Genomic DNA, 11222 nt, shown 5'->3' with positions numbered 1-11222 from the left:
TAAACTGGATAGTCCTTATTCTCTCTAATTCTCACACAACAGCTCTAAAATGACTATTCTAACCCCAAGATCCTTTTTTTATTTTTTCTCTCTCTTCTTTAAATTTTTCTCTCTCTCTTTTTTCTCTTTTTTATTTATATTTTTTTTCTGGCTGGTTCTCTCTCTCTCTCTCTCTCTCTCTCTCTCTCTCTCTCTCCAAGCTCATATCCGACCTCGATTTTATCCACTCGATCCACCTCCGCCACAGAGGGAGGCCAGCCATGAGGAGACAAATCAATTAGCATGGTTGCTCCGGCTGGAGATGCCCTGACAGCGAACTTATAGTCAAGGTCGGTTGCTGGTCATTGCGATGGCAAAACGTGTCAAGAGCTCTGATCGGTCTGGAATAATCTGAGGCATTGACTTGATCTGAGGGGTATTTATAGCCCAATTCTCATTTAAACCTCACAGACTATATGCATCGGTGATAAAATTCAATGGTCCACATTGCACCTCGATTTTTCTTTTTCCCCTTAATTAATGTCCATAATTTCGAAACATCGGAAAATTATAACAATTAGCATGGGCGCCTGAAAACTTTCCGGAAAATTTACACCGACTCGTCGCATCTCATAGTTTTTTTTTTTTTTTTTTTTTGAATAATGAGGTTTGGAATCTAGTCAAGTTAGGAGGCTCATCCCCACACCAATATTATTATTTAATATATTTTGCCACATCACGTACTTTATTATTGGACCCTTAAGTCAATAATTACATCTTGTGAAAGTTATTGAAATATTTTTCTAAATACCTTAATAATTACCGAGATCGACAGATAATTTCCGAACGACCTCACCTTAGCTCGTGAAATTTTTTCGGGATTCACAAAAGATATATGTACCTAAATATTAAAAATTAGGGAACTAAAAGTATTACAATCATATCTCCTCAAAAGACAGGATTTCAAGACCTAAACTCTATTTTAGCAACTACGGCAAGTGGTTCAGTGGATGCATTGGGTCTCCCCCCACATGAATGTTCAAGATGTGAAACCCTACGTCTTGCATTTAGAACGCTTGGTCACTTTGTGTAATTGTTGAATTATAAATGTGGTCTGGGGAGCGCCTGTAATGCCATGTTTAGCGCCCGGGTCCCCCAACGGATTAGTCTCTCGGTTTAAGAAACCTTTGGGATACAACGATCAATCTAAAGAAAGGTACCAAGAAAAAAAAAAAAGGAAACTCTATTTTAGCAAAATCTAAAGATTCCATCTGTACCATAGGTCTTAGTCTAAGAAAATAGTACAATTTATCAACTAGATATATTTTTCGTGAGTAATATTCACACGGTCATCAATTGACAGAAGAATTATATAGTTAATCACCCTTAGATTTAATATCAAGAATTGAGATTAAAAAAATAAAATTTAAATATCTTAATCTCAATCCTTGAAATTAGACTAAGCGTGCGTGACTACAAAATTCTTGAACACCTAGTCATTTTGTGCTCATCACTGTATCTTTTGCTATGTTTAGTTAGTTACAGATATATATATATATATACAGATCCTATCATGAGCGGAGCTCCGCTTTGAAAATTAACGTGTGAAGTTCAAGTTTTGGGTCACTTTTCGGTCGCATATCCATATCTCGACCGTTAGTTTTTAGGTACTAGTGTATAGATCGTCTCTGCAAATTTTCAGCCAAAATGATGATCGTTAAGGCATTGATAACTGCCTTAAAGCTAGTACGGTTCAGGTTGACAGATTCAGTCCGTCCATTGGTTTAAGCGAGTTAGATACCTTAACGATCATCAATTTGGCTGAAAATTTGCAGAGATGATCTATACACTAGTACCTAAAAACTGAACAGTCGAGATGTGGATATGTGACTGAAAAGTGACCCAAAACTCGAACTTCACACGTTAATTTCAAAGCGGAGCTCCGCTCTGGATCGGATATGTGTGTATATATATATATATATATATATATAAATATTTCAGGCATACATATAAACAGATATGCTATACATGATCATTTTTTAATTTTTAATTTTTAAATTAAATTAAATAAATTCATTAACTAGGATGATCAATACAAATAAGAGTCATAACAAACTTCATAACGCTAAACCAAAGAGCTTGAACCTAACTACTTAAGTATAAAAAAAATCATCCAGGATCCACAAACTCTTCAGTACACCACTGGGCTAGAAAAATGATCATACTGATCATGGAGAACCCAGATCCAAGAAAATGCCAACACCGTCAGCAAATGAACCTGCCAATTTAGTAATGACTTTGAGCCCATGAATTAAATTAGTTTGACTCGAGTCAACTCCGATTCTTGAGTAATGAATACATGTGATAGTTTTGGATAAAAATTAACCGACATCATTCATCAGTGGTGTTTTGGTTGTGAAAGATATTGCAGAGGTTGAAGTTATTCAAGGTTCGACAGACTTGGTTCATGTTGAGGAGGGTAGTATGGAGGCAACTATTGATGCCTCTCTTCCTATTTCTATTTGGTTGAAGGAGATTAATAGGGAGACTAAAACTTTGATTGCCAAGGTTTGTTTTCTACTTCGAAGTTTCTAGATTTTTTTGTTTCATGCTTAATTTTCTTAAAAGGTGGATGTACTTGGAGTTTACTTTTGGTATGCTTGTGTGAGGAGTGTGGTAGGCTGGTTTTCTCTAGTTAATGGCTTTTTCTGACAGCAAGTCATTATTTTAATGTTTGCAGAATTGGATAATGGATGACCTACCTCTCAGAAAAATAAATAACTACAAAAATAATAAAATAGAAACTAGAGGTGTGCTACTGCTGGGCCAAGACCAAGCAGTGTCCAGATTTATATGAACCACAGATTGGAGCATTTTATTGGTGTTATACTTAGGGGTGGGTTCGGTTCGGTACCGGACATTCAAGACCAATACCATCTACCGTACCAAACACTCTTGGCACACAAAATAGGCTACCATTACCGGCCACGAAAGTCGGTATACCAACTTCTCGGTATCGGTTGGTATCGGTTGGTATCGGTTGGTTGGGCCTCCAACCGAGTTTAAGATTGGGCCAGCTTTCAGCTATGGCCCAACTGAAATTGTAAAGGCTCAAACCTATCAGAAATTTCCAAACAAAGGCCCAACCATAATCAAATGAAAAATAAGCAAAAAACCTGTCATACATAACTTCAGTTCATCAATTCAGTTTATCTCATCAATCAATCATCACTTCATAGTTCATACAAATTATAATTCAATAATTCACAGTTCAATAATTCATCTCATCAATTCACAGTTCAATAATTAATCCCATCAATTCACAGTTCATCCCATCAATTCAGTTGTGCAGTCACTTTGCTTCTTAGTCCTCGTCCTCCTGTTCCTGCAAGCACAAATTGGTAAAGAAACTAAGAAACCATGAAACCCAGAATAAATTGGTATCTGAAACTAAGAAACTAAGAAAGAGTCCCAACTCACAGGTTTAGAACTCACATATACAAGTAAAAAATCAAGATTCCACTTCAAAGAGACTGATTCCACTTGAGATTAAGTGATTAACTGCAGCAAGATGCAAAAAAGTAAAACCATTACAATTTTGAGATTACTCAGTCTAGAATCGAAAGATTAACCAAAGAGAAAACTCAAATCTACCAAAAATTGATACGAGAGAGAAAACTCACCGGCCGTAGGCCATGAATCGAATGAATTGATACGAGATTTCTGGGTTTGAAGATTTGAATCGAAACGAACTTCAAAGAAGAGGTCGAGAGGCGAAGAGTTCTGGGTTAGAATCTAATCGAACTTCGGCCGTAGGCCATGAATCTCTGATTAGATACGAGATTTTCTGGGTTTGAAGCTTTGAATCGAATCAAACTTCAAGCCGTCGATGCCTCGAATTGAATCGAACTTCAAGCCGTCGATGCCTCGAATCGAATCGAAGAGTTCTAGGTTTGAAGCTTTGAATTGAATCGAACTTCAAGCCGTCGATGCCTCGAATCGAATCGAAGAGTTCTGGGTTTAAAGCTTTGAATCGAATCGAACTTCAAGCCTTCGAGGCCTAGAATGAAATCGAAGAGTTCTGTGTTTGAAACTTTGAATTGAATCGAGAGGAGGAGAGGGTTTGAGTGATTGAGTCTGAGAGAAAGGGCTCGGTTCGAGCCTCAAGCCTTCGAGTCCTCGAGGAGTCGAGGGGCTGAGCGGCTGAGGAGTGAGTAGGGAATGGGAACTGGATTAGGTTCTGACGTTCTGTACTCTCAGTTAGGGTTTGGACAGTTCAAGTCTAATCAACGGTTGTGATAAGATTTGAAATCAAATTATTAATGATAAACGGTTCAGATCAATAGGTATAAAATATATTTAAAATAAATCAATAATATATATAATATACGGTACGGTACGGTATACCGTATTTATTTGAAAATCAGTACCAGTACCGTACCAATATCTTGAACTCGGTTCGGTACTACCGTACCAATATCTCGGTAACCAACTATGTCGGTTACCAACATTGTTGGTTCGGGTGGTAATCGGTTGGTTGGTTTGGATCGGTATAATTGGCCAGCCTTATACTGTCAATTCACTCAGACCAAGCTGGGTCCAATATTACTAAATTTATATAGAGGTAAGATTTAGAGAAAAATTCAGTCACCATCTCCAAACTATGCTGTTAAGGCCAATTTGATACCCGAACTCTCAAAAGTATCAATGTGATACCCAAAGACCTATTTTGACATCAACGTGATACTTCTGTCAAAAATATCAAACGGCTCCATTTGTCTGCTGATGTGGCAAGCATGTGGGCCCCAAAAAAAGGGCAAATGACAGAAACAACCCTCAATTTCGATCAACAATACCTTTTCCGCCCTATTTAACAGATCCCACACATCTTCCCATCATTTTTGCACTGTTCCTTAACCGTTTTCCCTCCAAATTGAAGCAAACTGATTGTACCTAATTTGACTCCATGTTTGACCACTATAACAGACTCATTTCACTCCATTTCAACCATATCCATCAAGCAATAAATATGAACATAAAAACTGATTCAAACACTTCAATAAGAAAAAGATCATACCAACCAAATCAACATAGATATCCATTGACAAATCACACATACATAATTTGTCCAGCAAAATGCATAAGCAGTAAGTGCCTTAATGTGCAATGGTAGTTTAGCAAAATTTAACCGTTAAGTAATAGCAAAAAGAGATAGTTCAAATTGGATTAAAATGCTGCATATTCAGATGAAGCTTGGCTTGGCTGCATAGGCTCTGCTGCTTTCCTTTGAGCACTCCTAGCTGTTGGATTCTGGCTACTTTGAGTGAGAGGCTACTAATATGATTGTACTGTTGAGCACCAACATTGGGACCAGAAGTTCTCTCCACAGTTTGCTTGATTTTCTTCCATGTTTTCCTAGACCTGATAACTTGGTCCTTTACATTAGTACACCCCTCTGGTGCAGGTGCTCTATTGACCTACAAATTTCACATAACCAACCAATTTTAATACCAATTTCAGTTGAACACAGCCAACACATATACCAAAATTCACACAACTATTGCAACATTTCAGTCAACATATACACACACACACACACACACACACACACCCAATTCACACAACCAAGTGTTAAAAAATCCATAAGCCCGAACCTCTTTTCTCTGCCTTTTATTTGTAGTTGCTCCACTTGATGTTCCTTATCCTTATTACAATTAGTTGGTTGGATTTGTACAACAAAAAAGAACTTGTCAACATGAATTTGATGAAAATAAGAATAGAATGTTGATGAAAACTACTTACTATTGCTGCTGCCTTTTTGGCCTTTGTTATAGGACAACCCAATTTGTTTTGTCCTTGCTGGCCACATATTTTGCAGGACATCTTGAAGTCGGACCCATCACTGTTGTCCTCTCCTCTTCAACTTGTGCTTCAAACTTCTTTTGCCCTTTGTGCCTTGTGTTACACCTTGGCTCTCTAGGCTTCCTCCCTCTTTTGTTTGCCTTAGCCTTATGGTGAACAGTCTCCTTCGCCTTGTTTGGTGCAGCGTTAGATGTTTGATTCTCAACCCTTCTCTTTTCTAATTCAGCAGCTAACTGTTGCCTCACAACTAAAGCATCTCTAGCCCTCTTCTCAGAAGCCTCCCTTTCTCTAAGCTCAATCAGCTTTTTCCCTTGCCTTCTGCTCATCAGCCTCCCTTTCTCTTTATTTTTCTTCTTCTCTTGCCCTCTGCTCAACTTCTTCAACACTAAGTGCAGCAGAAGCTTGACTCTTCCTCAATTTAGCAGCCTCCCTCTCAACTTTCTTAAACTCCTCTCTTTCCCTTTTCTCAGCTTCCTCTCTAGCCCTCTTCTCTATATCCTCCAGTTTTTTGTTCAAAGCTTCTCTTGCAAATGTAGGCCAGGGTCTTTTAACAGTGTGTTTCACCCTTCTAGCTAGGTATGGCTTTAGGGGCTGTAAGTTACATATATGCCCTTGCATCGTTGATGTATTACCACCCTGCCCCACCTCACCTTGGCTTGCACATGCTTGTGAACCCATGATGTCTGGTACAATATCAGACAAACCAGCAAAAGTGGACTGACTAGCTCTACCCAACCACATTGCCACCTGAACCACTATCATCTTCAAGATTAATAACTTCTGCCTCCACTTTTGCATTTACTCTAGATGAGCCACCAACTGCATTTACTCCATATGGTTCACTATATAACTGGCTAGCCATCAAGTTTGCTTTTTAAAAAAGCCCTTTCCTTCTCTCTTGAAGTCTGATTGTTCAAAGGATTAACAAAATCTGGATCAGGTGGCAATGCAAACTCAGCATAAGCTTCTTCTTTTTACCTAGGATCCCCACCTGTAATGTAGACAATAATCTGCCTCTTCTTCAATGGTATCATCTTCACCATCTCTATGGCATCTCCATCACTCTTACTCTGTATGAATCCTTCATTAGGGGGTGTCCAATGTATCTTAAAGTGGTAAGATATTGGCTTCTCCCTATACCCCAATGCATGAGCAATAGTATTCATCTCCACCCAACTGATCAACTCAGGATCTAGACCATCAAGGTATAACTTCCCTCCCAACTTGTTAAACCTAGGAAACTTATACTTCCTTGTGCCATCCAGGTTCTTGTCAAAAAAACCACCTTGAAAAATCTCCATTGTATACAAGTTTTCTGGAACTGAAATTCAAACGATAAAAGTCAGCACCTATCTTTAGTTTTTCAAACTCATTACACAAAAAACATAGTATGAACACGCTAATTTCATGTGCTTTCAACTCAAATTTCAGATTACTTAAAATATTCAACTAATTTTCAGCATCTCAGTTTCTGAAAATCAGATTGGGGATTTCAACATTTAAAAACCCTAGTTTGTGTTCAACGATGATTCAACTACAGTCCAAAGCACTATTTAAAAACCCAGAACACACAAATCGATTTGCTTTCTTCTCTTTTCTTTATTAAACCAACACCACGAAACCCATTTTAATATCTTCCTCGATCAAACCATATACCTCGATGAAACCCAGAATAGAGACAAACTCGTTTTCAACTTTTGTGCAAAGTGCGTTTACATAGGATACGAATACAATAGAAGATAGAGATTGGAGGACTCACTTTTGGGTGGTGGTCCAGACTCCCGAAATATCCCCCACATCTTCGCCATGACAGTGATCCTCTACTGTCGGAGATTCGAGAATCAAGCCCGTGACCTGCTCTGATCAGAGTGTCAATGTGAGATTCTCACTTTTCGAATCTTTTGGAGATAAAGGTCAAATATTTAGTTTGGGAGGGTTTGGGTATGTTTAGAAGAGGGAAGTATCAAAAATGAAGGAAATGGGAGGTTTTGTTCGATTAGGTTTAACTTTTAGGTAAAAAGTCCATTTTGCCCTTTTTTTGGACCCACGAGCTTGCCACGTCAGTAAACAAACGGAGCTGTTTGAGATTTTTGATGAAAATATTACGTTGCTGTCAAAATAGGTTTTTGGATATCACATTGATACTTTTAAGAGTTCAGGTATCAAATTGGCCTTAACAGCATAGTTTGAGGAGGGTGACTGAATTTTGTACCACAAATTAGAGAAAAATTTTGAGTGCGACATGTTCTTGAGGAGGTGAATTGATGCATCAATAAAATGAAAATACGTTGATAACAACTGGAAACTAATTTGTCCAACTTTCCCTTTTAACATTCCATGCAAAATTAGATTAGGACGACAGAAAAGGCAACCCAATCAAATATCAACATCTCATCTGTGGAACCCGATATGTACAAGAAAAGCAACATTGCAATGTTTTCATCTCCTTCAGTTGGGTAAGATGCACAAAGGGTTGTTGAGTTAATTTACTTACTGACCTGGTCTGAGGATTCATTGGCTCAATGAAGCTCGTTATATGAGGCAATAACTGATAAGGCAACTTCTTGGCTCCTTACTCCTCTAGATTATATTATAATCGACTTAGAGTAGCATACAGTCCTCTACTTGGATACATGAATATGAATCGGACACATTGTCCAATTTGCAATTCTAGGTTTCATGTTACTATTAATTTGGGCTTTTAGCTAATTTATTATTTTAAAAATTTAGCAAGTTGCTACCTTAAGTTTCATTAAGCCCATAGTGTATGAGACAAATGTATGCATTTCGGTTAGGGTCGTATTCTATAGTTATGATTCTACCATACATGTCTTTTTCATTTTTTCATTCCGTCTAAAATCGATTTTACGATATAAACTCTTATGACCTCCCCCTTTATGCCCTGCGGTAATGATTCCTCTGGCAGTACGACCTTTACTACAACGATAACTTATATGCTGTTCTATATCTCCATGAATCTAGGAACTTTTGCTTGCATTGTATCATTTGGTCTACGTACCGGAACTGATAACATTCGAGATTATGCAGGATTATACACAAATGATCCTTTTTTGGCTCTCTCTTTAGCCCTATGTCTCTTATCCTTAGGAGGTCTTCCACCACTAGCCTAAAAAAAAAGGGCATGGGACTGTAGAAAATTTAGTGAACATATCGAGGATTATTTCATGGGGGGTGAAATTTGCATACCCAAATTTACAAACGATGAACTCTTTAATTTTTTAATAATATTTCAACTCCCATTTTTGCACTTCCTAAAATACTCTCAAAGTCAGATTTGGTCCTCTCTCTCTCTCTCTCTCACACACACCCCATAAATTGAGTCCACCTCAATCTCCGTCGGCCAGAGCATTCCGCCGGGATCTGAAGAATTGCTTATATCCGATCCTCGATTTCCACGCTAAAATTGGATCTCCATTCCTGATCAACGCTTACCCTTCGCCTACAAATCGAACCCAGCGCCGGTTCGCTACAACAACATTCTCTTCGCCCAAATCGAAGCCGTCTACTCCGCCCTCAATCCCACGGTTCCGATTTCGGAAGAGAAAGCAATAGTGATTGAGAAGAGTTATCCGATTCCTAAACTGGAGACTCCCACATCGGTGAGAATAAGAGTGAAAGCTACGAGCTTAAACTACGCCCATTACCTTCAAATACTTGGCAAGTACCAAGAGAAGCCCCATCTTCCTTTCATCTCCTACTCCGATTACTCCGATGTCGTCAACGCCGCCGTCTCCAAGTTTAAAGTCGGCGATGCTGTTTGCTCCGTCGCTGCCCTCGGGTCCTTTTCTCAGTTCATCGTCGTCGATCAGTGACTTCTGTGAGTTCTTTGTCATATACACAACATTGATAATTACAATTGAGTTGAATTTGATTGCGGAAATTTTTGGTGTTGGAAGGTTTGGAGCGAAAGGGTGTGGTCTGGTGGCTGCTGGTGCACTACCAGTTGCATTTGGGACCTCTCATGTGGCTCTTCTTCACCAGGCCAATTTCAGCTCTGGTCAAGTAAGTACATTTGTGATTGGGTTTATGTAATTCATGTGTGGATGTGTTGGTGTTTTGTATGTGGAGTTTTCATTTTCGTGTTTGTTTGTAGGTATTGTTGGTGCTCGGTGCAGCTGGAGGTGGTGGACTTGTGATGGTGCAGATTGGAAAGGTTGTTGAAGCCGTTGTTATTGCAGTAGCTAGGTGTGTGCATATTTCATTGCTTCATTGCTTTTGTTGTTTGTGGGAAATTGGGATTGTGTCTGGGTTTGAATTGGAGTGATTTGAAGATTGTTTGTGTTTTGGGTGATGAATTTGCAGGGGAGCTGAGAAGGTGCAGTATTTGAAGTCATTGATCATGTGGTGGACTCCAGCAGTCAAAGTATTATCCAAAGTGTGAAGGACTTTTTGAAAACCAGAAAGCTTAAAGGTGTTGATGTTTTGTATGATTTGGTTGGAGGGAAGCTTACTAAAGAAGCCATGAAGGTATTGAACTGGGAGCACAGATTTTGGTTATAGGCTTTGCGAGTGGAGAGCTCTCTGTCATTCCCGCCAATATTGCTCTTGTTAAAGTATGACTTTGCAAGTCCAAAATTATTGCCTTCATTTGCTCTCTCTCTCTCTGGGCCTCTGTTCTTTAACCTCGCAGCTAGAAAGAGGAACCCATCTTGGTCTTGTTTTTGGAGAAGAAAGAGCGTTGTCGTGGTTTTGGAGAAAAAAGAGGGAGAGAGAAGACCAAATCTGACTTTGAGGGTATTTTAGGAAGTGAAAAAAGATGGGAGTTGAAATATTATTAAAAAAAATAAAAGGGTGTGTGGTTTGTAAATTTGGGTGTGTAAATTTCACCCCCCTTATTTCATCTCTTTTCCTCTAGTAAATAGTGTCACCACAAAAAATTATGTATATACTATCCATTCCTTTGTACAGTATTCCTTTTTTAATTTTTAGTGCCACCTCTAAAAATTATGGAACTTCCTATTTTGTTGTTGTTTTTAATAATAGGTACCTACTCAGTTGTACTCAACTTACATTAGTAGAGAATAATGAGTCAAATAAAGTTATTTTTTTAATTTTATTCTCAAGTATGTCATTTTGGATTTTGAAAAAAAGTGGAGAATAATAGACTTTATGCTACTCTCAAATAAAGTCAAATAAAATTCAAAAAGGAGAATAAAGTCTATTATTTTTTAAATTTTATTTGACCCAATTTGTGCTACTCTCAAGTCTATTACAATATATGGGGAAGCAAGAAGGAGAACTGCCCTTAGACATGAAATGCAGTCATGGTGATATCAATTTAGTGAGTTGATAAGACTACATTTCACCTATTCGGATTGGTATTGGTTGTGGAATTGTATATTTAATTTAGTTATGTTCAC

General features: G+C 38.3%; 1 pseudogene; it reads left to right on the top strand.

The window, feature by feature from the left end:
* Positions 1-9573: 9573 nt before the first annotated feature.
* LOC112203623 lies at positions 9574-10918 on the top strand (annotated as a pseudogene).
* Positions 10919-11222: the final 304 nt, after the last annotated feature.

The sequence above is a fragment of the Rosa chinensis genome, chromosome 5, assembly GCF_002994745.2.
Source record: "Rosa chinensis cultivar Old Blush chromosome 5, RchiOBHm-V2, whole genome shotgun sequence".
Classification (NCBI taxonomy): domain Eukaryota; kingdom Viridiplantae; phylum Streptophyta; class Magnoliopsida; order Rosales; family Rosaceae; genus Rosa; species Rosa chinensis.
This window is presented reverse-complemented; position numbering and strand designations above follow the sequence as displayed.